We start from the raw sequence: 27331 nt of genomic DNA, 5'->3' as shown, positions 1-27331 counted from the left end.
GTATTTTTCCATGATCTAGCTCCAATTCATAATATTAATAAAAATTGCTGCTATACTATTATGTTAGGTATGTTCTAAATTGCCAAGCACGATAGGTATGAGAAGGAGTTGAGACCAAGACTTGGAAATTAATGAGGGGGGGAGAAATATTAGAAAGCGAGGGAAGAGAGAAATGAACAGATCATGAAAGGAAGAGAACAAAATGAAGGAGAAGAAAAGGGTGGGGAAAAGGGGAGAAATTAAGTACAAGAAAAGGAAAAATTGTTTCACTTTGCTGCAAGATCTCGCTGAGCAGACTAAACTGTGGATCTGGGTGGAAGGAAAGGAAGAGAGAAACAGATTGCTGGAAACAGCAATCTTGTTCAGAAGTTGCAATTATTGTAGCAACCATTAGCTATGCTTTATGGTCTTGCCTTGCTCAAATGCTGGCTTGGTTGATGGCCTTGGGTCAGCATCATTGCAGTAGACTTTGCAGAAAGGCCTGGTGAGCAGACAGTCAGAGCTTCTGCGGTTTTCTCTGCTCTGCTTTCCTTGTGCCCCTAGTGCCTGCAGTACAGAATTGCTTTAAAATAAATAAATGGCATTTACCGAAGGCAGCATGACTCTGGCTTCATAAACCCTCGAGATGACTTGGCCCTCCTGAATTCTGTACCTCCAGCTCCCTCTCTCAGTAGCACTGCAAGTGAGGTTGATCTGTATTGAACCAGACCACTGTTTCACCCAGCTAAGTATTAATTATTTAGGTTGGAATTTCCAGGCCACGGTTCTCCTAGCACCTCCTACCTGAGATCCAATCAATAATGTATACCAGGGATTCAGCCAGAGACATTCTGCATAGGAACATAAAAAGAGACCTGCTGGATTAGACCAGTGGTCCACCATCCTGTTTCAACCTGTTTTGAAAGTTGCTTGTGGTAACGGCCATCACTATAACAACATAACTTTCAATTTATATACTGCCTTTCAGGACAACTTAACATCCACTCAGAGCGGTTTACAAAGTGAGTTATTATTATCCCCAAAACAGTCACCCTGTGATGTGGGTAGGCTGAGAGAGCTCTGGAAGAGCTGTGACTGAGTCAAGGTCACCCAGCTGACTTCAAGTGGAGGAGTGGGGAATCAAACCTGGTTCTCCAGATTAGAGTCCTGCCACTCTTAACCACTACACCAAATTCGCTCTCCAATTAAAATCACTATATTCTCTGGCAGTGAATTCCACTCAATCACTCATTGAGCAAAATAAGAATTTCCCTTTGTCTGTCCTGAACCTATTGCCCAGCATCTTTACAAGGGTGCACCTGTGTTCTGGTATGGGGGGGGGCTCTCTCTGTCCACTGTCTTTACCCCTTGATCATCTTGATTTGCTCTCTTCTATACATTTTCCAGCTCTGCAATGCCCTTTTTGAGATATGGTGAACTTTTGAATTTATATATACTTGCCAGAAAGCTGCATATTAACACTGGGCATGAAATAAATATAGTATTGTTCATATCTTTTGGGCGTTAAGGGTGATTATTACACACTTTTCTCTAATTTCTCACACTTTAGCTGGAAAGGAGCAAATTTCCCTATTTATGCATATTTTGTCAGTGGTTTTCGTTCTCTGTTTTTTTCCAGCTTATTTTGTAAATTTGTTTGTATTTTGTGTGCATGTTGAACAGATTTTATATATGATTTACACATAAGGTACAACAGAGAATCTATGAATTAGTAGAAAAGCTGACCAGTGTTGTGAGATCTCCCCTGTCTTGGATGGACTTAGACTCCCCTTGAAAAGTCAGGTTATCCACTTAGGAGTACTGCTTGACACAGCAATCATCATAGAAAGCCAGATGGTTGCATTGGCTTAGAGTGCGTTTGCCCAGCTTCAGCTGGTATGTCAGTTCCATCCATTCCTGGTTCAGTCTGATCTAGGCACAGTGATCCATGGCTTCACTCCTTCTCTACTGAACCAGTGAAGCAGCATGTGTTGAGAGCGCCCCGGGCAAGGCAAGTATTGCGCCTTCATTTCTGCTCACCCTCACGTGCACACATGCTCCTGTGCTCATGTGATGATGTCACTTCCAGTGACATCATCACAGCCACCCATGCCGCCACAGCCAGCTTGGCCACTGGAGGAAGGCCAGATCGGCATCCATCGAGCTGGCTACCCCATCAGTGCTCAGGTGGCACAGGCAGCCTTTCCACAGGTGCGGCACAGTCTCCACTTCCCTCGTTGCAGCTGCCTTTGCCGCTGCAGCCAGTTCGGCTGCTGCAGGAAGGCCAGCTCGGCACCCAGCAAGCCAGCCACCCTGTTGACATGCAGTCTGCGTGGGCTGCCTCCCCAAGGGTGCAGTGCAGTCACTTGTGCCCCTACGAATTTTGCACCTGGGGCAACTGCCCCTCTGCTGTCCCATGCTATGCCACTGGACTGGACTACTGCAATGCGCTCTGCTTGGGGCTACCTTTGAAAACAGTTCAGAAGCTGCAGCTAGTGCAGAGTGTTGGAGATAAACTGCAGGTTGGGGGCAGCTATGGAGAGTATTTTTTTTTAATTTTATTTTTTTATTGTACTGATGTATGCCTTATATTGCCTCCATGTACAATCTATACTTCATGTACATATACATATAGAATAAATTTAACAATCCATACATCCGATACAAACTTGTTTCCCCCCTTTTCTCCCCACCCCCCCAGGAGAAATGACCATAAGAATCATCTGCTTTATATCTTTAACCATGAGCACACTCTTTGGAGTTTCGTTAATATAATTTGGTTGGTCTCTCCTCCTCTTACCCATCTTATATGTCTAAGCCATTTCTTCCTTATCATTAATGTCTTATTTTCCCATGTCTTATCCTGTTTTAGTATCGATAAAATGTCTGATTGGATCCATTCATATAAATACCAGTTCCATCTTTCCAAAGTCAATTTAGAGGCAACTTTCCATCCATATGCTATTACAGCATGGGAAGCTATAATCATGGCTTTTAACAAGTGCTGTCTGTTTTCCTGTACTTTTTTATTCCTCCAGATGCCCGTAAATAGGATCTCCCCATTTAAATTTATCTCAACATCGCAAAGCTCCTTCACCTTTCCCAATATCATTTGCCAGAAGACTGTTACTTTAGAGCATTCCCACCATAAATGAGCATAGTAGCCTTTTATTCTATTACAATGCCAACATTCTGATTTCATTCCCTTGATCATATAGGATAATTGGGAGGGAGACATTTCAATATTACTTTCAGGCTACTGAGAGTATGTGACCCTGATATTACAATAAGTACATTGGCTACTGATCCACTCTCGAGCCCAGCTCAAGAGCTGCTGTAGTACAGTGGTTAAGTGGTTTGGCTGTGAATCAGCACTCTACTGGTTTGAATCCCACTACTGCCATGAGCTTAGTAGGTAGCCTTGTGTAAGCCACTCCCCTCCGTCCCAGCTCCCCAGCTATATTGTGGGAATAATAATAACACTACCGTGTTCACCGCTCTGGGTGAAGCACTAATCTGTCTAGAAGAGTGGTATATAAGTGCAATCATCATCATCATCATCATCATCATCATCATTATTATTATTATTATTATTATTATTATTATTATTATTATTAAAGGTGTTGGTTCTATCCTTTAAAGCCCTATATGACTTGAGACCATTTTATCTCTCTTATGTTCCAGCTCAGGTGTTAAAAGCACAAGGAGAGGCCCTCCTAACTGTCCCATCAACCAAAGAAATTCAGTTGGTGGGTACATGGGAGAGGGCCTTTTTGGTGGCAGTTCCACAACTGTGGAACAATCTACTCAAGAAGGTGCACCTAGCTCACTAGTTTCAGGAGGCAGTTGAGATTGTTTTACTTAGGATAGCTTTTTGAATGTGGGTTGGAATTTAACTCTGTTTAACTGTTTTAACTCTGTTTTTAACTGTTTGTTAATCTATTTATGTTTATATTTTACTTCATAAGCTTCTTTGAGCACCTTTAGAGGAAAGGCAGCTAATGAATAATTTAAATATGATTTAAATGGCAGATCAGCCATCAGAGAGGCCAAAGCTCAGTACGAGCTGGGTCTGGCCAGGAGGGCTCGCTACAATAAGAAAAACTTCTACAGATATGTGAGAAGCAAACGCAAGGTAAAAGAGGCAATTGGATTGCTGTTGGGAGTAGATGGAGAAACTCTGATGCAGGACAGAGAAAAAGCAGACAGGCTTAATGACTTTTTTGCCTCTGTTTTCTCCCTGAAGAACTCAGGCACATCTAGAGATAGTAGAAAATGTGGCAGGACACCTGAATTGACATTGACAGAGAGGTTGTGGAGAGGCATCTGGCTGCACTGGATGAATACAAATCCCCTGGGCCAGATGGGGTGCAGCCAAGAGTGCTGAAAGAACTTTCTAGAGAACTCGCAGAACCCCTGTCCATCATCTTCAAGGCCTCCTGGAGGACTGGGGATGTGTCACAAGATTGGAGAAGAGCGAATGTTATCCCAATCTTTAAGAAAGGGAAGAAGGATGACCCGGGAAACTACAGGCCGGTCAGTCTGACTTCTGTTGCTGGGAAGATATTAGAACAGATTTTAAAGGGATCAATCAGTAAGCATCTGAAGGACCGCTCAGTGATCCGGGGAAGTCAGCATGGTTTTGTTCCTAACAGATCTTGCCAGAACAACCTGGTTTCCTTCTTTGATCGAGTGACCAGCTTACTGGATCAGGGGAACTCTGTGGACGTGATTTATCTGTATTTCAGTAACGGTTTTGATAAGGTCCCCCATGACATTCTGATGGGCAAACTGGAAGACTGTGGAGTGGACTATAGGACAGTTCGGGGGATAGGGAACTGGTTAGAGGACTGCACTCAAAGAGTGGTGGTCAACAGCATTTCATCAGATTGGAGGGAGGTGTCCAGTGGGGTGCCGCAGGGCTCGGTTTTGGGCCCGGTACTTTTCAATATTTTTATCAATGATCTGGATGAAGGAGTGGAAGGGCTGCTCATTAAATTTGCTGATGATACCAAATTGGGAGGAGTAGCAAACACCCAAGAAGATAGAATTAAAATTCAACAAGACCTGAATACTCTGGAGAAGTGGGCAGCTGTGAATAGGATGCAATTCAACAAAGACAAGTGCACAGTATTACATATGGGCCACAAAAATGGGAAGCACAAATACTGGATGGGGGATACACTTCTGGGCAGCAGTATATGTGAAAAGGATCTTGGGGTAAGAGTGGACTGTAAACTAAATATGAGCAGTCAGTGTGATGCGGTGGCAAAAAAGGCTAATTCAATCTTGGGTTGTATCAAAGGGGCCATAGAGTCGAAATCGCAGGAGGTCATAGCCCCTCTCTATACTACCTTGGTCAGGCCACACCTGGAGTATTGTGTGCAGTTCTGGAGGCCTCACTTCAAAAAGGATGTGGACAAAATCGAGAGGGTGCAGAGGAGAGCGATGAGAATGATCAGGGGTCTGGAGACTGAGCCCTATGAGGTAAGGCTGAGGGCCTTGGGTATGTTTAGTTTGGAGAAGAGGAGGTTGAGGGGGGACATGATTGCTCTCTTTAAATATTTGAAAGGCTGTCATTTGGAGGAGGGCAAGGAGCTGTTCCAGTTGACAGCAGAGGGTAGGACCCGAAGCAATGGGCTAAAACTTTATGCACAAAGGTACCGGCTGAATATTAGGAAAAACTTTTTCACGGTCAGAGTAGTTCAAAAGTGGAATCAGCTGCCTAGGGAGGTGGTGAGCTCCCCCTCACTGGCAGTTTTCAAGAAGAGGCTGGATGAATACTTGTCAGAGATGCTTTAGGCTGATCCTGCACTGGGCAGGGGGTTGGACTAGAAGGTCTGCATGGCCCCTTACAACTCTATGATTCTATGATTCTATGAAATAAAATAACAAATAAATAAATGCACATTGATATTAATGATAGTCATGTCCCCATTGAGCCTCAGAACAGTCCGCTGCCTTAGGGGATCAGACTATAGTTCCCCAGAGTTATTCCCAGGCTCTTTATTTTCTTTACACCTTGTTTCCTTCCCTTCAGTGTGCTACTCACACAGTGATGCCTTGCCACTCCTGGCTGCCACTCCTTTAGTCATCACGTAAGTCTTCTTGCTGGCTGGACCTTTCTGGAACAGGAGTTGCTGTGCCTGCTCTCTGCTTTGCATCCTGAGGTCCTTTTTCTCTGTCTGGAGTCCCCTGGAAAGCCTCCAGAGTCCTCCCTGTCCTTCCCAGGCCAGTGCCTGGTTCTTCTGCATCTTGGCTGGGGAGGGGGGGTCATTCCCATCCAACCTCCTCCCAGCTGCCACTTCTCTGGCCTTCTCTGCCTGATCCTCTGAGCATCTTCCTCCTGCCTGGATGGCTGCAACTCCATCTCCCTTTACTGGCATCTTGCCAGCTCTCAAATGGCCTGAACTTTAATGATGACACTATACCTTTTCCAGCTGGTCCACCAGGAGCTTCAATGATAGTTACCATTTGCCAGCAAATATTTATGAGAGGAAACATAATGGAACAAAGAATCATGGGTTCAAGTCTCACAAGGGAGAAGCAGAATTGAAATAGGGATTTTCATGTCAAAAACAGCCGCAGTGAGAAATTTGAAATAATAAAATATTTCTTTCTCTTTATAGGATTTATTGGAATAATTTTATTTCTAAACTTATTTTTTGAAAAACTGCTTCAGGGAGCACTTAGAGATAAAGGTGGTATGAAAAAAGTTTGAGGAGAACCTGAACCTGTTTCATGCAGAAACTCTTCCTGGGAGGCAAAGTGTCATATTTGTGAAAATATGTAACATAATAACAGCATTTCAGTGAGCATTAATAAACATAAAACAGTTTTTGATTATCTAAATGGTTTGGCAAGCACTGAAAGTAAATGGAATGTGTATTGTAATATAAATCTATCCAGTTAAGTATCTCAGAAAATGACAGACCACAGTGTAAACTGATGGCTTCAAAGTTTACGTTGCTTTTTTGTTTATTGAATGACCTTATAAGAAAGTGTAGAAGAGGAAAGAAGATCAGTAACCATTTATGTAGAAGATTATAACATAGAACACGGAGAGACCGTCCATGAATTTTCATCATGTGTTTTTAAGCTTTAGCCAACAGCTGCAGTAACTAGAAATGTGCTTTCTCCTACAGGGATTCGCAAACATAATTCACATATTATACAACAACCAACATGAGTGTGCAGCACATCTCTGCTCACTGATAAGAATATGAATGCTCCGGCTGTTCTGAAGTATTTATTTAAAAAAATTAGACACACACAGCCCATTTCCACACGCACACACAGAGCTGCATGCATACTCATTGGCTTTACCCGACTGAGCCTTTTTCTTGTCTCACTATCCCATCAGTACACTGTAGGGCAAAAATCTCTATCTGTTCTCAAAATGCCCAAAGTGCTCACAGTCTCCTATACTACATATTAGGCCCATCAGGAAGGGCTATCAGAAATTTAACTTCTGAGGTTGTAAATCCAAGTTAGCACTGGTAGAAAGTGTATCCAGAAGAAAGACTCAGCATATGAAAATAACTTGAGGAAATTATCTTACATATCAAACCTAACCATATCAAAATGTAACATAAGAATCTAATTTCAGATACAGCATGCTGTTCTCCATTTCTTCAGCCCATTTTGCTTCATATGCCCTTTTTGTGAATGAGAATCCCATCCATAAATCCAGCATGTCAAAGGCTTATGCTGCATTGCTTTTTATTATTATTGCAGCAATGTTCTCTGTAGTTCAGTTTTTGGACTACAAACATAACTGCCAAGAAAATTTACAACTGATTCACTGCATTTTACAGCTCAGCTAGCACTATAGTTTCTTTAAAGACTAAACACTTATCCTTTGACTTCAGTTTAAAATCAAATAGTTTGTGATCTTTCTTTCAATAAAGAATTTCGAAGTCAAGGGTTACTGGGATACCAGGTATCCAATAAAAACTAATTTCACATGCAGTTTTGTAAGAAGATTAGGTTCAGGTATCATTTTGTTCAATATAGTTTTTGCTTCAGGATGTATTCTCCATCTCCTTGCTATAAGAATTTTTTGAAAATACTTCCTGCTCACTCAGATTTGTGGGGGGTTCTCTTTCTACCAATTGTCCTGGTAGATTGGGAAAAGTGGCAGGTGAAGCTCCAGGATGTGTGTGTGTGTATGTATGTGACTAAACTCTAAGGCAGACATATAAGAAGCAGCAGTGGTGGTGATTGGTAGATAGAGGTCTTATGCAGACCCAGAGATCGTTGGCCAAATAGTCGATCAAAAGAATAAATCAGAGAGTTTGGTTAGGTCTGTCCCTCAGCATGTGGATGATGAGGCTTCCAGTATTAATTCACCATCTAGGAACCATGTATCTGAAGGACCATCTTGCTCTTTATAAACCAATGTAGTTATTTCAGTAGGGATGCATGAATACCTGGTAGTTTGGCTAACATGCCAATCACAAACAGGGAGTTGTTTTTTTGATGATTAATTCAACTGTTCATCAACCCATTTGGCTGTTTGGCAGGTTGTGTCACTGTAGTCCTTCTAATTGTGCAGGGCAATTGGCTTTTTGCAGATGTACATTCTCACACAACTTGGTTGAGTTATCTCCCTCCCCATTAGAGTTGCCAGATCCTGCTTGGGTCGGGAAAATCCCCTGCTCCCCCTTCCACTGCTCACCTAGTTAGTGGCAGGGGAAGGGAAAGTGTTAGGAGACTAGTCTGATCACATGTTGAAATGGCATGTGTACGCTCCATGGGGCTGCCAATGATGTCACTTCTGGTTCCAACCGGAAGTGATGAGGTATCAGCAGGGTTGGGTTTTTTTTAGAAATTGGTCCAAAATATAGTGAAAATGCTCTGCTTGGGGCTGGTTCCTAAAGAATAAGCCCCACTGATACCTCATCACTTCCAGTATGAACCAGAACTAACATAACCCGAAGGTTATGTTAGCCCAAAGGAAAGCACATGTGCTTTTGCATGCATACACAAGAGAGGGACTGGCACCCTCCACACCCCAAATTTTAATATAGAGGGACCTGGCAACCCTGCTTCCCATCCTCATCCTTGTTACATGACTACTCATCTCAGCAAGCAATTGTTTAAACAGACCATTAAATCAGTCACAAATCATATAAACCAGTCACACATAAATGCAGTGTTTTAATAAAATCCTACCCTTCCATGTTTGCCTGAGTAGTCTCTAGTGACAGCCCAATCTGCTGTTTGTGAACAAGCTGTTTGTGAGGCCCCATTTAAAATGAACAGGTGGTCGTTGCAAGCCTCGTTCATTGCTGTTCATCAAGCCAGACAGTCTGGCACCTGCAATCAATTCCCTTGGCAACTTAGGCAGGGATTGTCTGAACTCAGTCTGAACTCCTGCTGTTGCCCTAGAAACCCCAATCTAAGCCCAATTTAGCTTGATAGGTAGGTCTTCCTTCCGAGTGTGGACTGGAGCTCCACCAGGAGGGAGGGGGGCTCCCAGCTCTGGCTTTCAGGGAGAGTCAGCTGCTGTTAGAGAGACAGGGTGAGTGAATTGGAGCTTGAATTTTCTTTGTGTGTGGTGGGATAGGGATCTACCCCTTCAGGTTCCAGTGCTGCTGCCAGGCTCTGGGACCAAGCTATTATTTATTATTGGTACATTTCCTGCTGCCTGTTCAGGTAGGGTTTCTGGGAGTGGTGCGGTAGGGATCTTGATGGCTGGAGGAGAGCCTGCTGGCCCCCACAAACAACAAACAATGAACATAATCATGAAAAGGATCATGTTTGTCAATGTTCATTTTTCGTTGTTCATGGATGGCAACGAACAACGAACACTGTGTTCATTTTTTTCTGTTCGACTGCACAGTTCAGCAGTGCCATCCTACTTCTTATAGTGAACAGGAGTCAAGAAATGATGACTTCTTTGCTCTTTTCTGTTGTTGTAAGCTGGGCACTGCTGGAGATTGAATGAGTGAGAAAAATGGCTGGTAGCTGAGGACTTTGTAGAGGCACTTTTAGTTATGGGCTCTGACAGCTGCTGCTACAGTCACTTGAAGGCTCTGAATGAATATTAACAGCACCCGTGAGCACTAGACCCAAGAGGCAAGCAATATCTCCAGAATTTGCCACGTATTAGGATAGCCCCGAGGAGATCATTGATAAAACTTTTACCCATCCCTAAGTAGAATCATTTCAAATTAATCCTTCCTTACTATTCCTGTTACTAAAGTTTATTACCTGATTTGGAATACAAATTTGTCCACATTATAATGTTCAGATGTATTGCTAATTGCACAACATTTTAGAAGTCCTTCTGTGCCTTAGAATATAAAATGAGAATTTGTACTTGGGGGTCCATAATAAGAATAGGTGCAAGACTTTTTTGTAGGTGCAAGCACAGAAGCTTTTTAACTAGAGGTGCTGGGGAGAAATGCCTTCCACCCTATGATTCATCCACAAAATTTCAAGGTTTGGCACTCCCCACCCCATGCTCTAAAAAACTTTCTGCTACAAAAGATTGGCAAACAGAAAAGTACGGGGAAGGAGCCATTTGGCTCTCACTTACTCAAGTGCTCAAGATATGCTAACAGACATAGTTGGCCAAGCAAAAAGGTATACAAGTTAGAATGGATGGAATATCTGCCCTAAGATGGTCAGAGACAAAGGACAGCAAATGCTAGATAGTATCTCTTTGGGGAAAGCACAATGGGCTAACAGACTCTAAGGACCTTTGCAAGCTGTGACTGCAAAAGGAAATTACCTGCCCTGGGGGCAACATCACTTAGGGCATGTCTGAAGATGAGAGACAGACAATTACATATTTTCACTTTTTTAAATATCTTTGCTTGATTGGTTGCTTGTAAATGGAAAATACACGTGCATTATTTTTTTAATTAATATTCTTTACCTGCGGGAAGTTTGTTCTCCATAACCACAAAAAAGTCCCACCAAAGGAGTGCGAAGGAGAAAAGGTCAGGAGTTGTTTGTTAAACCTCTTCGTACCCAGAGTGTACAAGTGTGAAAATCCATCTCTGCATTAGCTGGTACAAGCAAAGCAGAAGGCTCATTAACTAGGTGGAGCCTTTTAATGACAACATGATTGTGAGTAGAGATGGGCACGAACAGGGGAAAAAACAAACATGATGTTTGTTGTTTGTTGCCATCCACAAACAGGGATTCAAGAACATCGACGGACATTACATGTTCATGAACATGTTCATAGTTGGAGGTTTATGGGAGCCAGAACGGCCCCCTTGGGACTTAGTTGAACTTGAGCCAGGGAAAGACGAGTCCATAGGTCTCGCCCTTTCATGTTATTTTTTCTTCACAGTGACAAAAACTGGACTGTCTGCTGGAAGCTAATTGAGGAGTTACAAACGGACCTTCCTAATGTCCAATACCCACCAAATTTGCAGGGGAAATAGTCCTTACTGTCCTCTGAAGACCCCCCAAGTTTCAGAGAGAATGCACCCTGGGAAAGGCATGATCCATGGGTCTCCCCCTTTCATGTCATTTTCTCTTCACAGTGGCAAAAACTGGACTGTTTGCGGGAAGCTACTTTGAGGGGTTACAAACTGACCTTCCCAATGTCCAATACCCACCAAATTTGCAGGGGACATAGTTCTCACTGTCCTCTGAAGACCTCACAAGTTTCAGAAAGCTTGCACCCCAGGAAAGGCATGATCCATGGTTCTCCCCCTTTCATGTCATCTCCTCTTCACAGTGGCAAAAACTGGACTGTCTGCTGGAAGCTACTTTGAGGGGTTACAAGCCAGAAGGAAAGCCAGAAGGAGTTCAGACTAGGGGTGTGCAAGCCAAAAAATTTCGGCGAAAGCCGAAAGCCGAAAGAAGAATCTCTTTCGAATAAGCCGAAAGCCGAAACGGCCAGCCGTTTCGGCTTTCGGCTTTCGGCTTTGTTTTGGCTTTCTTTTGGCTTTCGGCTTTCGGCTTTTTCAATGGGAAAATGCCTCCGTCTTCCCGGACGTCTGGGGGAGGCATTTTCCCACCCCACTCACACTATCAGAATCGAATTCAATCCCCTTAATATGCTAAGGTTGCCAGGTCCTCCTACCTTAATTCTGAGGGATGGGGGGGGGGGTGTTAGGTGGGAGGGGAAACACCATTTCATCCTTGGTGTGCACGTGCAAAGTGCATTGAGAGTGCTATTGAGAGTGCACTCCTAAATAGAGTTACATCCCTCCAAGACCATAACGTTGTGCATGATTCTACTGGAAATCTCTTCTGTTAACTCATGCATGTATATGTATATATGTATGTATGATATTGCTGTCAAATATAAGCCATCAGATAAATTTGATACTGAAATTAAATATTTTTAAAAGTATAGAATATTTAAACTAAATGTAGTTGTAGGTCAAATTCTCAGTGATTATCCATTAAATGTGCAGCTTTGGAAGGTCTAGTTTAGTGGAAGACTACAGTATTTGCATGCAGAGAGTCACAGGCATCTCCTGTTTAAAAGGTCTTAGGTACTATGGCTCAGAATTGTTTGAGACTTTCAGAATTCCATTGCTTATCGAAAGAGTAACTGGATCAACCAGTGGTTTGACTCCATATAAGTAAGGCTGCTTCATATATTCACATTCAAATATGCATAGAATATTCACTGAATATTCAGCATTGAAATTCACAGAGGAGAATATTTCACAATCAATTATTTTTAGCATTAGAGCTTGCTAGAGGCATATGGCTGGAAATTTAAGACATGTGGCTTTTAATTTGGAAAAGGAGGGGAGCTGCATAGCAGAGGCTTCGAGGCTTCAGTCAAAGTAATTAAAAGTGTTTGAGTCACAAGAGAGTCATAACTGTATAAGACCCCAGAGAGTTCACTTGTGCATATTATAGGGTTGCCCATACCCCACTGGGGGCAGGAGATCCCTTGCCTTCAGCTGCTGACCCTACCACCACTTACCTGACTGGTGGGAGGGAAAGGTGTGGAAAGGCAGGCACAGCATGCAGTGAAATTGTGTACATGCACTTTGCACGTGCACACCAAGGATGAAATGGTGTTTCCCCTCCCACCTAACACCCCCCCCCCATCCCTCAGAATTAAGGTAGGAGGACCTGGCAACCTTAGCATATTAAGGGGATTGAATTCGATTCTGATAGTGTGAGTGGAGCACAAAGCCTACAAAGTTTAACAACTATTGGAATAAGGCCTCAGAGACTGGCTGCACTCCCATTTGTGACTGAAAAGCTTTAGTTAATAAGATATACATTAATGCCAAACTGGTAAAACATTATCTTCATGTCTTAATTCACTTTTGGACAAAAGGGCAAAAAAATACCGCGGGATGGATTTTTGAATGTCTGACGGAAATTGGTTCTGGCTGACACGTAGCTTTCTTTTTTTAAAAAAAATCTTTTCTGTCTGGTTTCCAAATAATCTTGGATAGACTGTTTTTGTTCTTTGGATGAAAGTGGCAGATGCATAGTTTTATGTAGGAATGTGTAGAATAAAATGAGTTAAAGGGAAATTAATAGATATTACCCCAGTATCATTGATATTTGAAACTGCCAATAACCCTAGATTGCTCCCTGCTACAATGTAAATAGAATAACATCTACAGTGATCTATTTGTTAGCAGTATTAGTTTTGGCAGCTTTTGACTCTTGAGGATGGAACGTGGCCAGTGGATGGACCATGGACTCTATGATGCCAGCTGCCATGTCCTGAGCCTATTGTATGCTTGTTGATTGTCTGACTGATTACAGTCAATCTAGAGAGGATTTTGTCATGTCTCCTGAGAGTAGTTTTTTTCTTTCTTAAAAGGCTTTGTGGGGAATGTTAAAGTGAATCCACCAATGCTAGAAGTAAGGACAGGTAGCTAAAAAGTAGTGCTCTGGAGACCAGGCCCTATAGGCCGGGGGGGGGGGAATTCTGCTTAGGTCAATGTTATCAGCTACATAAGACTAGAAGGGAGATCAAGTGTGGCTATTTACCTCATCTTCTGTGAGTGTTCTCTCCAGTCTGAGCAGATAGTGTATGAATGTATAGATATCATTTATGCTCAAAGCATTTGATTTAGACTAGCACACGCTGAACTCTTTCTTGTATATAAGTATTATTTAAATTCAGCATCCACTCATTTTATGTTTGCTGAGCCTGGAGGTAGAAGATGTCCTCCTGACTAGATGGGCAGGACAGCAGTAAAGGAGAGTTCAGCAGACCCAAGCAGGACTTGCAGGCTGCCTGTAGTAGTTCAACCTGCCCTGAAGTAGCAGATACTTGAAAGCCATGGCCCACCTGTAGGCAGTGAAAGAGGCTTGAACTAAGAGCTGCTGTATCATAGTGGTTATGAATCAGCACTCTGACTTGCTACTGCCCTGAGCTCTGCAAGTGGTCTTTGGTAAGCCGACAGTGCCCAAAAGGGGCATGGTCCAGAATCAGAAACACCCAAGGAAATCTGGGTCCCCTTTCACTGCTGATCCATCTTGGAATAATGGAGATGGATAGTAACACCATTGGTGAGTATGGAGACATCCCTAAACATGATGGCTCAACCCACAACTGCCTGCCGGGAGCCCGCCACTAGCTCCCCCACCCTGAATGTGCCAAAAAAGCCAAGGTGAATGCAGCCTCAAATACAATTGCTTTGAAGGCCGAGTGGCAGACACCAGGAAGTTGTCGCAGGAGCTGCATAAGAATGGCGTATGTAATGGGCCAACAAGAATCCAGAGGGGGAGGGGCAATGTGTCTCCACCCTTCAATTGCTCTATGAGCCACAAACAAGGTGCACGAGTCAGGAAGGCCACGTGCCTTACTAAAAAAGGAAATGGCTGCCCATGGTTCTGGGGGCAAAACCCCACTCACAGAGGTGGGCAAGGTAGTGAAGCACCAGAACCTCAGAGGCAGGGAGTCTATCCCACTCTCTCCATTGTACAGAAATGGACAGGAAACTAGACAGGGCCCTATGGTACGCATTCAGCGAGGATGGAGTGACAGACACTAATACTCACTGCACTATGGAATGTTCCCAAGGTTCCAGAAGTCCTCTAGGAATGGATCCGAGTCCCGACATGCTTCCGGCACCAAGGCAAAGTACCACTCTCTGGAAGCGAGATAATGCACCTGCGATGCCACTATCTGTGCATGCTACATGTTTCACAGAGGAAAAGATGTTACTTTCCAGGCATGCCAGGATGAACATGCGCACCAGATGCATAACCCGCTCAGAGCGCTAAATTGTCACACCAGAATACCACCTGTTTATCCCTGAACTGCTCTACCCAGATGATGACAGCCACTAGAATAGGGAAAAGTTCTAGGAACGTAAGGTCATGCAGCAAACCTGACCCACTCCATTGGGCAGGCCAAGGCTGGGCACACCAGCAGCCATTAAGGTAGGTCCCAAAGCCCCCACTGCTGGTGGCATCAGAATGAACCTGAAGTTCATGAGATGCAATCCATGTGTCTTGCCAGAAGGACACCCCATTGTACTGGGATAAGAAGTCTAGCCAAACCCGAAGATCTTCCTTTATGCTGTTTGCAACCCTGATGTGGTGCTGGGGGGAGGAGGCCCCAGTCATAGTCTGAGCCAAGCAGGCACAGAAGGGGTGACCCAGGAAAACCACCCTACATGCATAATTGAGATGACCCAAGAGTGACTGAAGCTCCTTCAGTGTGGTTTTTGGTCAACCCAGGGTGTCAAGAATAAGCTCCCGCAATGCCAGGAGTTTATCCTGGGGGAGCCTGGAGCATCCCGCCACAGAGTCCAACTCAATCCCTAGATAGATGAGCCAGGAGGCAGGACCCTCTGTCTTTTCCCCCACCAATGGGACCCCCAGCTCATAGGCAAGGGCATGGAAACCTGCAACCCTGTCCTCCTGATGGCCCCACCAGAAGGAAGTCATCAAGTTAGTGCATTACCTGAGGGCAACCTAGATGACCCTTGGCAGCCCACTCAAGGAATGTACTAAAGGCCTCGAAGGCTGCACATGCAACAAAACAACCCATGGGCATGGCTTTGTCCACATACCAAAACCCTTCAAACTTGAAGCCTAACAAGCAGAAGTTGTCAGGGTGCACGGGCAACAACCAGAAGGCTGATTGAATGTCACACTTATCCATAAGGGCACCTGGGCCACAAGATCGAACCAAGTGCACGGCATGATCGAAGGATGTGTAGTGCACAGAGCAGAGCTCAGGTGGAATGCCATCATTAACAGAGGAACTCTTTGGGTAAGAAAGATTGTGAATCAGGTGGTATTCATCTGGGGCTTTCTTGGGGACCACCCCCAAAAGTGACACCCGCAAATTAGGCAATGGGGGCACCTCAAAGGGACCTGCAATCCACCCAGCCCGGAGTTCCGTGGCCAGCTTAGTAGCTACAACATCAGGCATATCCCTGGCAGACTTCAGATTGCCTGAAGTAGTGGCTACCCTGGGACCAATGAAGGGGATGCAAAATTCTGAATTAAACCCTGCCCACAATTAATCAGCTGCCAATCTGTTGGGGTAACGATCCAAGAGAAGGCGAAGGGGCTCCTTCCGAATGAAGGAGGGGGCCAGAGTCAACCCCATTGATGCCATTCTACTTTCCACTGGCTGGGAGCTGAGAGGCAGTGCTATTGGAGCCGGCAGAACCTCCCTCCTTTTGGGCACCTGCACTGGAGGACCAGCCCCCACGAAAGGGCTGATTGGAGCCCAGCCAGGGACAGGAGGGGCAAGGGTGCGGCCTGTAGCAATGCTCACAAAAATGCTCAAAATTACAGTGAGTGCGCTGGCACTTTCCCTGATTATACTCCCAACAGACAGCTTTCTTGTCCCTCCTAGTGCCCCAACGCCCTTGGAGAGAAGAATCAGCCTTGACCCACATGCTCAGACCGACAAACCATAACCATAACATTTGATTGATCAAATCCCACCACCTCCAGGTGTTATGCGAAGCCCTCTTATGAAAGGGCTTCATATTCTATCATATTCTATTCTATCATATTCTATCACCACCCCTTCCCCAGCCAGGGTCCTGGCCTGCAGTACATTAGACATATGGTTAGATAAGTGTCACCTCCTCTCTGGGTAAGCCAGCTGGACAACTCCCATGAGAACTATGAAGCCCTCCATCCTATTGGCAAAGGTCTTTTCGACCTCCCCTTTCTTTTCCTTTTCCCTGCACTTTCTGGAAGGAGGGCGGGTTAGACCCTCTTCAGCTTCTGGACGGATGAGTGAAAAAACATCCACATAATATCCATCCAAAATGTGCCTACGCATCTTACAAGATAAATAGGCCCCAGGTGGGTCCTTCTCTTCCCCGCAGCTCCTAGCAGGATAACCTGCACCCTCGGCATGATCCTCCCGCCATACTTACACGGGGCCCGATTTACCAGAACCCTTATCAGAGTGACCAGACCCTTATCAGAGCGACCAGAGTGCCGCCGGGCAGCCCAGGGTGGGATAGTGGGAACATGGGCAGCCACCCCCCAATAGTCCCCATCAGAGTCCCTCTCCTCCTCCCCTGAGGATGACTTACTCGAGGACAAAGTTGTATCCAAGTCACGCTTGCGCTGTGATGCCCTACGGTCTTTATTTTTCTCCTCTTTTTTGCAGCTGGCTGCTTCCGGACCTCTGGGCTGGAAGACCCATCACTTGATGGGGACCAAGCCTGTTGGCCCCTACGGGAAGACCCCCTCTGTGCAGAACTTGTGTTTGTCTCCTGGCTCGGTGAGTCCTCCACCTCAATGGCAGAGGACCCCCCCCCCCCGTCTAAGGAGGCTGACACTCCCTTCAAATCCACCTTCTCTTGCAGCTGCTGTAGAGCTCTAGAAATGCCTCACAGAGAACTCTTCTGGGATGTGGAATGGGGTATTGATGGCCCCGCAGTGTTGGCCTCCCTTATCGCCCTACATTTATTAGGACTCCCAGCTGCTCCTAGCCATGGCCTGGCCACCTCACCAATGGCACATGATTGCACCTTATGGTCCCTGAGGCAAGCATGGTGGCAGGTCGTTCCCAGATCCCTGAGGGGCTTGCCACCCTAGTTACCCTGGATGCAGCACTGTGTGCAGCCCTGCCTCGTGGGGTGATGACCCTGCCCCTGCCAGTGGCTGATAAGGCAGGTTGTCTGGCAGTTGCAGTCCAACTTAGGGCCCTGCCCCTCTGTTGCCTGCCCTACGCTCCTCGTGCCCTGCCTCTTGCTGGGCCCGAAGTTGTAGCCCAAGGCCTGTCTTGGGCCCTACCCCAACACTGGGGCTGCCCTTTGGCACTGGCCTTGCCCTTCTGCTGGGGGCACCCCTTCACCTTGGGGGCCACAGATGCCCTCTTTTAGGGCATGTTAGAGGCAGGCCGCATCGAGCCGGGCCACAAAGCACATGGGAAAATGTACTCCCCCCCAGGACCTGGAGCTAATGCAGCTCACCCCAGGTGCTGTTAAGTCCCCTTCACTGGGAGCTTGACCACATGCACGGGGCCCATTGCCACCCTGATTGCCGCCAAGCTGCTAGCTGCCATTCGGGGGAAAAATACCCTGCTTACAGCTAATTCCGGGCCGCAGTGACAAGGCTCCGGTATGGCGAGGCAGCCGGCAAGGTCCCACAGTAGCTGGGATTCCAGAGCAGTGAACCATTGCGTCAGCTCCGATCGCTGCTCTGGAGCCGACTGAAGGGCTCACTTGCTGGCCCTGGCTTAAATAGAAAGTGGGAGGACCTGAGGGAAAATTTCTTCCCTCAGGTCCATCAACGGCTCTCACTTTCAAACACCCAGCCAGCCACCGATTGGCTGGCTCGGTGTTATATACCATGCGGCTCAACTTGGAGCCACACACAGCAGAAGCTGGGGGCAGACATGAGGGAAGGAGCCGCTCCTGCTTGACCCTTCCCTCATGAGTCCCGGCAAATGCTGGGCCCCGGTAAATCAGGGCGGGGGGGGGGGGGGTCTTCTGTTTAAATCACAGTTTCATCACTAATTTTGAGCAGCACCCTCAAATGCTTGAAAAATTGCTCACATTTTTGAAAACCCTTTCCTCTAAATTATATTTCCAGTGTTTTGCACAATTGCCCATCTTCCATCAGCCCAAGCCCAATTTGTTTACAAAAAAGATACTTTTTTGGTTGTCTTGAGCCTATTTAGGTGGTGGGTTGTATGCAGCAAGGAAGCTATGTTACTTGTAACTCTAGTACTTAAGCATTACCAGCCTGATTCCAAAAGCTGAGCACTTCCAGGTTAATTTATAGTGCAATCCTATGGAGAGTTACTCCAGTCTAAATTCATGGACTTCAATGGGTTTAGGCTGGAGCAACTCACCATAGGATTGCACTGTTAGTGTTCTAAATTGTATTGCAAATGCTTTGAGCATTCTCACATTACTTCTTGGGAACTGAGATTCAGTCCAGTTAAATCCTGTATGCACAAACGTGACACTGAGTCATGCCATCAACTACATAGAAGTAAAAAAAAAAAGTGCACACATGTAGCTGTTTTAAAGCTGCATAATCTGCCAGTGGTGCTCTTGGAACACATGTAATCCCATTGAGCCGGTAAATTGTGTGCTTGTACCAACAGCAACCACTTGGCCAAATGCCACACTGAATGTCATTACAGCTCAGATAAAATACTACACATGGTGCTGCTCATTCTAAATTGTGAACAAACCATCAATCCTATGGTATGAGGTGTGTTGACTTGAAAGAAAATGGGCAGTGTGAGTACAGGAACTTTAATTATTTAACATCTTCTTGGCAAAAAACTGAAAACCCTCTTACTAGATATGCTGGAGAATTCAGTCACCACTTCCTGTACTAGATACTTTTAAGTCTTAGCTTCAGAATTTGCTTCTTAATATGAGCAACTTCTCCCTTGGGTGAACAAATGGATTTATGAAGATATTGCTTCTGTTTGCAAATACTTTCTTAGAATTTCAATCTTGCCCCTTAATCCTTGATTAGTGTTTTGTAACACGGATTATAGCATCAAGTCATGGTATCACTGTTTGTAATGCATGTCTAAAATTTTTCCACCTAAGGTATTAGAACTGTAGTAGAATGGAAAAGTTCAGAAGGAAACTGTTATAATAGGACAGGAGGACTGAAGTTCATTGCAGTGTATTCATTGCAATGGTTATTCTAGATATCATCTTGCTTTTACTGCCTTGTCTTCTACCTGTGTAATTATAGGCAGTTGTGGCATTTAAGAAGTTAAAGTTTGCATTCTGTAATCCTAGCAATGTTCGTTGGATATGTTATGCGGGTTGCTTGCATTTTTTAAAATTCTGTAATTTGCCATGCGGCTCAGCAAGAAAAGCAGGCTATAAATAAAGTAAATAAATAAAAAACAATAAAAATTCAGTAATACATCTGAATTTCTGTCTTCTAGCTTTGTTTTAATCTGAAACTTTAAATAAAATATTTGTTGAAAATATCTCAGTCCTAAATCCCCCTGAAACTAAAATCAAGAATAAGTAGAATGTATTGTTGAAGGCTTTCACGGCCGGAGAACGATGGTTGTTGTGGGTCAGAGGTGTAGCATCTCTCAGTGAGAGATCTCTGTCTTTTGGTGCTACACCTCTGAAGATGCCAGCCACAGCTGCTGGCGAAACGTCAGGAACTACAATGCCAAGACCACGGCAATACAGTCCGGAAAACCCACAACAACCATGGAATTAATGTTTGGTTTAAGTAGAATGATACTGAAAAGGCCTGGCAGACCTGATCAAAAACAGTTCAGTGCATGATGACTTCATGCGCGATCAAGCCTTGTTCTGTTATAGACTTCCAGCATTTCATCCTGCTGTCTTTCACCTTCTTGTCATTCCAAGCTACTTTGCATTCACAATTCCATTATGCATAAGTTCTATAAAAACAGGTGCTCTCTCCTTCCTGTGCATGATTCTCTGATTGCAGCACCCCTTCCAAAGTCGCTGTGTTTGCCTTTTTAAGCTTTTATGTTTTGCAATGCAAGGTTTTTTAGCCATTTCCCAAAATAAGTCACATCTCTATGACCTCAATTGCATCATATTTCTTTTTGGAATACTGTGTGTGTCGGCAGATTTGCTAATTTGTTCTTTCTGCACCTTCTATATTTAGGAAAGATCCTTAGCTTAAGTTGCTGGTTTTCTTTTTGTGGAATGATTAGCTAATAAACAATAGTTTACAGTTTTTCTTTAAACTTCCCTTTTAAAATGTAAATGTAAAGTTGCAATAAAGGAGCCACAAAACCTTCACAAGTACCACAGATAGCCTCCACTCTACTCCGGTTAATCAAAATATTATATACTAATATGACCATTCAGGTCTGCTGCAGTAGAGAAAGGCCACTTTCAGAAAGCTTTAGCTTTGGCAGGGGGGTTAGGAAAGGTTGTCTGTTTGCCCCACTTCTTTTCAACCTATAAATGATCTGATGTTGTGCCTAGGGCTGCAAACCTCCCACCCGGGGTGGGGGATCCCCTGTTCCCACCTCCTCCCCCTGACCTCACTTACCTGGCCAGCGGGGGGGGGGTGCCCCCTGGGGCACCCCCAGCGGTATGGCATGCCTCTGGGTGGTGTGGCGCACCCCCACGCCCCGCCATGGCACGCCCCTGCATCCCGCAACAGGCCTGTTGTGGGCTGAATTGGGTCCATGGGGGCGATTCAGCCTTTTGGACGAGCACGGGAGCGCACGCTGGGCCACCCTTTGATCCATGTGATGACATCACTTTCTGGAAGTGACATCATCATGCATGCCAAGAACACATGCGCGCTATGTGCACACTTGAGAAAAGACACCAAAGGGCATGGAGGGTGAGTGTCAGGTTCCCAGTCCCCCACTGCGGGACTCAAGGGACCTGGCGACCCTAGTTGTGCCCTTCATATCCAGAATTTTATGCACCAAGATTGGCATTGAAGAAATCACCATTGTTGCTCTGTGCTGGTGATTCAGTCTTTATATCCTGAAATAAGACTGGTCTTAAGAGATTGTTGAGATGTTTTTCAAATTATTGCTTAGCTGGGAATTTGCAAAAAAATTCCAACAAATTTAAAACCTTGGTTTTCTCCCCAAAAAAGCAACTGTAGCAAATTCTGATATTGAACAAGTTAAGAGTTTTCCTTGTTTGGGGATCATTTTCTCCTCAAACTTGTCTTTGCTCTCCCAGCATGCATTTGAACTGAAGAAGATTAATCCTATGGTTGGAGTGATATCTCACTTCTTTTTTATGAGAGGGAGGGGAGATATATTCCAGGTGCAATCCAGGTGTTTAATTCAAAAATAACCCCACAGCTTCTCTATGGCATTGCTATTTGGATCTTGGTGATTACAGAATCTTTTGATCATCCCCTGTGCAAATTAAACGTAGGATAATCAGCTTTCCTCAATGTGTCTCAAATGTATCTCTCAGGGCTGAGTTGGGCCAAAAGTCACTGGAAGCTCAAGCATGGCTCAGTGCATTTAAGTTAAGAATAAAGACCATCTTTGCCACAGAAACAGAAGGTTTGCTGTTTTTTCTTAAACAATGTATTTACTAGTCTGTTTGGATGGAAATTGTTGATGTCAGGAGTTTACATTCAAAGACATTCTTGTGCTGGGTAAGGCAGAGACCCTATCTTCTGTTAAGCATCATCTTATTGACCTTGATTACAATTGTAAGATGATAGGGCTTGTAGCAGTTGCACAACTTTACCATTCTACACAAGATATTTAATGGCTTTTCATTATGATTGGGCATTTGCCCTGGCTCGAGTTCCATTCACCTTTCTGTACATGCAGCAGTTTCACGGTCTTCTGACTCTCTTTTACTATCATTTGTTAATTCTTAACCTCCCTCTCCATCACAGTACAATACAGCTCCTAAGATTCAGCTCTAGGCCTGTGGGACAGTGGTAGAATACCTGCTTTAGAAGCAGAAAGTCCTCTGGGTAGTCTCTGGCATTTCCAGGTACTAGGTGAAGTAAAAGAGACCCTGGAGAGCCACTGCCAGTTAGTGTGTGTGTGTGTGTGTGTGTGTGTGTGTGTGTGTGTGTGTGTGTGTGTTATGTGTCATTAAGTCACCTCTGGCCTATGGTGACCCTATGAATGAAAGACCTCCAAAACGTTCTATCATTAACAGACTTGCTCAGATCTTGCAAACTGGAGGACGTCACTTCTTTTATTGAGTCAAGCCATCTCGTTTTAGGTCTTCCTCTTTTCCTACTGCCTGCTACTTTTCCTAGCATTATTGACTTTTGCAGAGAATCTTTCTTCTCGTAGAGGGGACAGTACTAGTACTGACCTTCCTAGACCAATGATCTCACTCAGTAGCCTTGTTCATGTGTTACAGTGAATGCTCATACAGCCTGTTTTTAAGAAAGAACCAATGAATGTTCACTTTACAAAAGAAATCAAAGACCAGTCCCTGGATAAATGTTGGGTTTCAATCACACGTTCAGCTGTCATTGTGCTGAATGTAGCATGAGACTTAATCAATGCATGTATAAAAAAAACCTTGTATGCTGTACGCAGATTGTACCTGTATTCACTGTAACTTGTGAACAAGACTAGTATAAGGCAACTTCATATGTGAAAGCCTTGGCAAGGCCCATGATACAACTATACATGATACAATTTGTTTACTGCCAAGCAATCAGTAATAATATTGCACATTATTATGCATATTACTGAGAGCCAGCATGGTGCAGTGTTTAGAAGGTGAGACTAGGATCTGGGAGGCCCAGTTCAAATCCCCACTCTGCCATGGAAGCTTGCTCACACTCAGTTTAAGTACCTCAGGTTGTTGTGATGATGAAATGGAAGGGAAGAAAACAATATAAGCTGCTTTGGGTCCCCACTGGGGAGTGAAGCAGGGTATAAATGAAGTAAATAAATAAGTCGTGCATACTGACCTGGATAGCCGAGGAGAGCCTGAGCTTGTCATATCTCAGAAGCTATGCAGGGCTGGCCTTGGTTAGTAATTGGATGGGAGACTTCCAATGAAGACCAGGGTTGCAGAGACAGGAAATGGCAAACCACCTCTGTTAGTCTCTTGCTGTGAAAACCCCACCAAGGGGTCACTATAAATCAACTATGACTTGAGGGCAGGATTTCACTTTTCATTCATTTATTTGAAATAGTAGAAGTACGGCACTACTGTAGGCAGGGCTTTTTTTCTGGGAAAAGAGGTGGTGGAACTCAGTGGCATAGCATGGATTGCCAGCACCAGGGGCAACTCCCGGCAGGAGGTAGTGCCCTGGCACCACATATGTGTGCTCCCGGGACCGCATAATGATACCACGTCTGGGAAGTGACATCATTGCACAGGACATGGCTGCCCCCCCTGGCAGTGCTCCCACTCACCTCCCCGCCCCTTACCTGGCAGCCCTCCAGTGCAGCCACCCACACCGCTGCTGCCAGCTCGGCATGCTCCTCAGCCAGCAGCTGCTGCAGGAGGGCCAGCTCAGTGCCCAGCAAGCCGTCTGCCCCATCAGCACAGCAGGCAGTGTGGGTGGCCTCCCAGGGAAGCAGCGCAGGCTCTCCTCATAGGGTTTCCAGATTCCAGGTGTTGGCTAGAGATTTCCTGGAAATACAACTGATCTCTATGCCATACAGATCAATTCCCCTGGAGAAAATGGCTGCTTTGGAAGGTGGACTCCATGGCATTATATCCTGCTGTGGTCCCTCCCTTCCCCAAATCCTGTCCTCTCCATGCTCCACCCCTCAAATCTCCAAGAATGTTTCAACCTGGAGCTGACAACCTTAACTCTATGGCATTATACCTTGCTGAAGTCCTCCTTCCCAAACTCCACCCTTGCCCATGGGGCGGGCAAGCGGGAAGGAAGGCAGACAAGTCGCAGCCAGAGTGACTTCTCCAGGCAAGACCCACAGGGAGTGCAGGGAACAAGGAAGTTACGGGTGGATTCACTGGCTGGCTGGCCGGGGACAGCATCCACAATGTCAGTTGAGCTCTGGCCCGAGCAAGCCCATGAGCTTGGGTTGCCTGGGTGCAGGGCTGGAGTAAAGGAGAGCCAGGTCTCCATGCCTGGGACAAGAAATCTCCTGCACCAAATGGCCATGTCTGCTGCTTCACCACCCAGCACACCCTCGTGTGTGGGGAGGAAATGGGATCAGGGGGCAGGGCACCAGACACATGATTACTTTCAAGAGTTCCTGGAACTCCATTCCACCACGTTCAGGCAGAAAAAAAAACCCTGACTGTAGAGATGTTCAAACTCTTGTGGATTTGAATTACCAGATGTGAATATCATGGATTTAACCATGATTATATGGACTGATTGGTGAGTTGCCGAAGTTTTCTCCATTTACACATAACGTCCATGTACGCATGTTTTCTCTTACATCATGATGTCACTACTGCACAGATATAATTATTTTCTCTGCAACCATGTTCAAATCTATCTTCCAAAATGAATGTCTTCCAAAATGAATGAGTTTTAAAGTAGATTCTGACTTTTGTTGTTCTCATTAATAAATTCAGATTATAACTGGCGGTATAGTTTTACTGCTTACAGCTTAGCTGCTATGCAAATGAACTCAGCATAGAGGTTACAGTTGTCCATAAAACCAGGAATGGGTTTAGAAGAACAAAGGAATGGGTTTAATATAGTTCCTGCAAGTAGAATGAGGCTAGATTCTTTGTATGAGTAGAACTGCTTAAAGATGTACAGGGAGGCCAAAACACTCCTGGAAAGTTTGCACTCTCCCCTTGCCACAATCCCATCTTCCTTGGTTGGAAGAAGGGGACAGGACACCAACTTTCTAACCACTAGGTCATACCACCCAGTGGGTCTTTCACTTTTGTTATTTTATACACATAATACTAATATGTTTTGCTAAGGATAGCTGCTGACTGTAATTCTATGCTTGTTTACATGAAAACAATTCCCAAGAAAAATATTAGAATGAGTATTAGATGGTCTCCAAGACTGTGGAGTGGACTATAGGACAGTTTGGTGAATAGGGAACTGGTTGGAGGACCGCAGTGGTGTGGTGGTCAACGGCGTTTCATCAGATTGGAGGGAGGTGTCCAATGGAGTGCCGCAGGGCTCGGTTTTGGGCCTGGTACTTTTCAATATTTTTATCAATGATCTGGATGAAGGAGTGGAAGGGCTGCTCATTAAATTTGCTGATGATACCAAATTGGGAGGGGTAGCAAACACCCAACAAGATAGAATTAAAATTCAACAAGACCGGAATACTCTGGAGAAGTGGGCAGCTGTGAATAGGATGCAATTCAACAAAGACAAGTGCACAGTATTACATCTGGGCCACAAAAATGGGAAGCACAAATACTAGATGGGGGATACACTTCTGGGCAGTAGTATATGTGAAAAGGATCTTGGGGTAAGAGTGGACTGTAAACTGAATATGAGCAGTCAGTGTGATGCGGTGGCAAAAAAGGCTAATTCAGTCCTGGGTTGTATCAAAGGGGCCATAGCGTCGAAATCACAGGAGGTCATAGCCCCTCTCTATACTGCCTTGGTCAGGCCACACCTGGAGTATTGTGTGCAGTTCTGGAGGCCTCACTTCAAAAAGGATGTGGACAAAATCGAGAGGGTGCAGAGGAGAGCGACGAGAATGATCAGGGGTGTGGAGACTGAACCCTACGAGGAAAGGCTGAGGGCCTTGGGAATGTTTAGTTTGGAGAAGAGGAGGTTGAGGGGGGACATGATTGCTCTCTTTAAATATTTGAAAGGCTGTCAAAGAGCTGTTCCAGTTGGCAGCAGAGGGTAGGACGCGAAGCAATGGGCTAAAACTACATGCACAAAGGTACCGGCTGGATATTAGGAAAAACTTTTTCATGGTCAGAGTAGTTCAAAAGTGGAATCAGCTGCCTAGGGAGGTGGTGAGCTCCCCTTCACTGGCAGTTTTCAAGAAGAGGCTGGATGAATACTTGTCAGAGGTGCTTTAGGCTGATTCTGCACTGGGCAGGGGGTTGGACTAGACGGTCTGTATGTCTCCTTCCAACTCTATGATTCTATGATTCTAAGTAGAATGAGGACTAAATGCTTCTTCCTGAGAGTAAGCTCATTGAATAAAAAGGAACTTGCAACTGAGTAGACCCGCTTAGGCGTGGCCTGAGAGGCTAAAGAGAGCCTGAGGAATGGTCCCCTCTCCTTACTCACAATCTTATCTTCCTTGGTGGAGGAAGGGGGCATGACACCAACCCTCCATTCAAAAAGTCATCCCGCCTAGTTAGCCTTCATGGTCAATGTTGCACTTAATTCCTTTCCTGCATATAATACTAAAAATACACTGCAGATTGCAACTTGACAACAATTTCCCTAGTAAATGTAGTCCTTCTTCATTTGAATAAGCTCACTGAATAAAAGGGGACTTGCACATAAGTAAGCCAGGGCCGTTTCCAGATGGCTTACCTGCCTCTGGAACGTTGCGCCATCTTGCGGGGAAAACGCAAAATATCGCGTTTTCTCACACGAGTTTTGCGCT

This window comes from Eublepharis macularius, chromosome 6 (assembly GCF_028583425.1).
Source record: "Eublepharis macularius isolate TG4126 chromosome 6, MPM_Emac_v1.0, whole genome shotgun sequence".
Classification (NCBI taxonomy): Eukaryota; Metazoa; Chordata; class Lepidosauria; order Squamata; family Eublepharidae; genus Eublepharis; species Eublepharis macularius.
The sequence above is the reverse complement of the archived record's forward strand: the minus strand, read 5'-3'. Positions refer to the sequence as shown.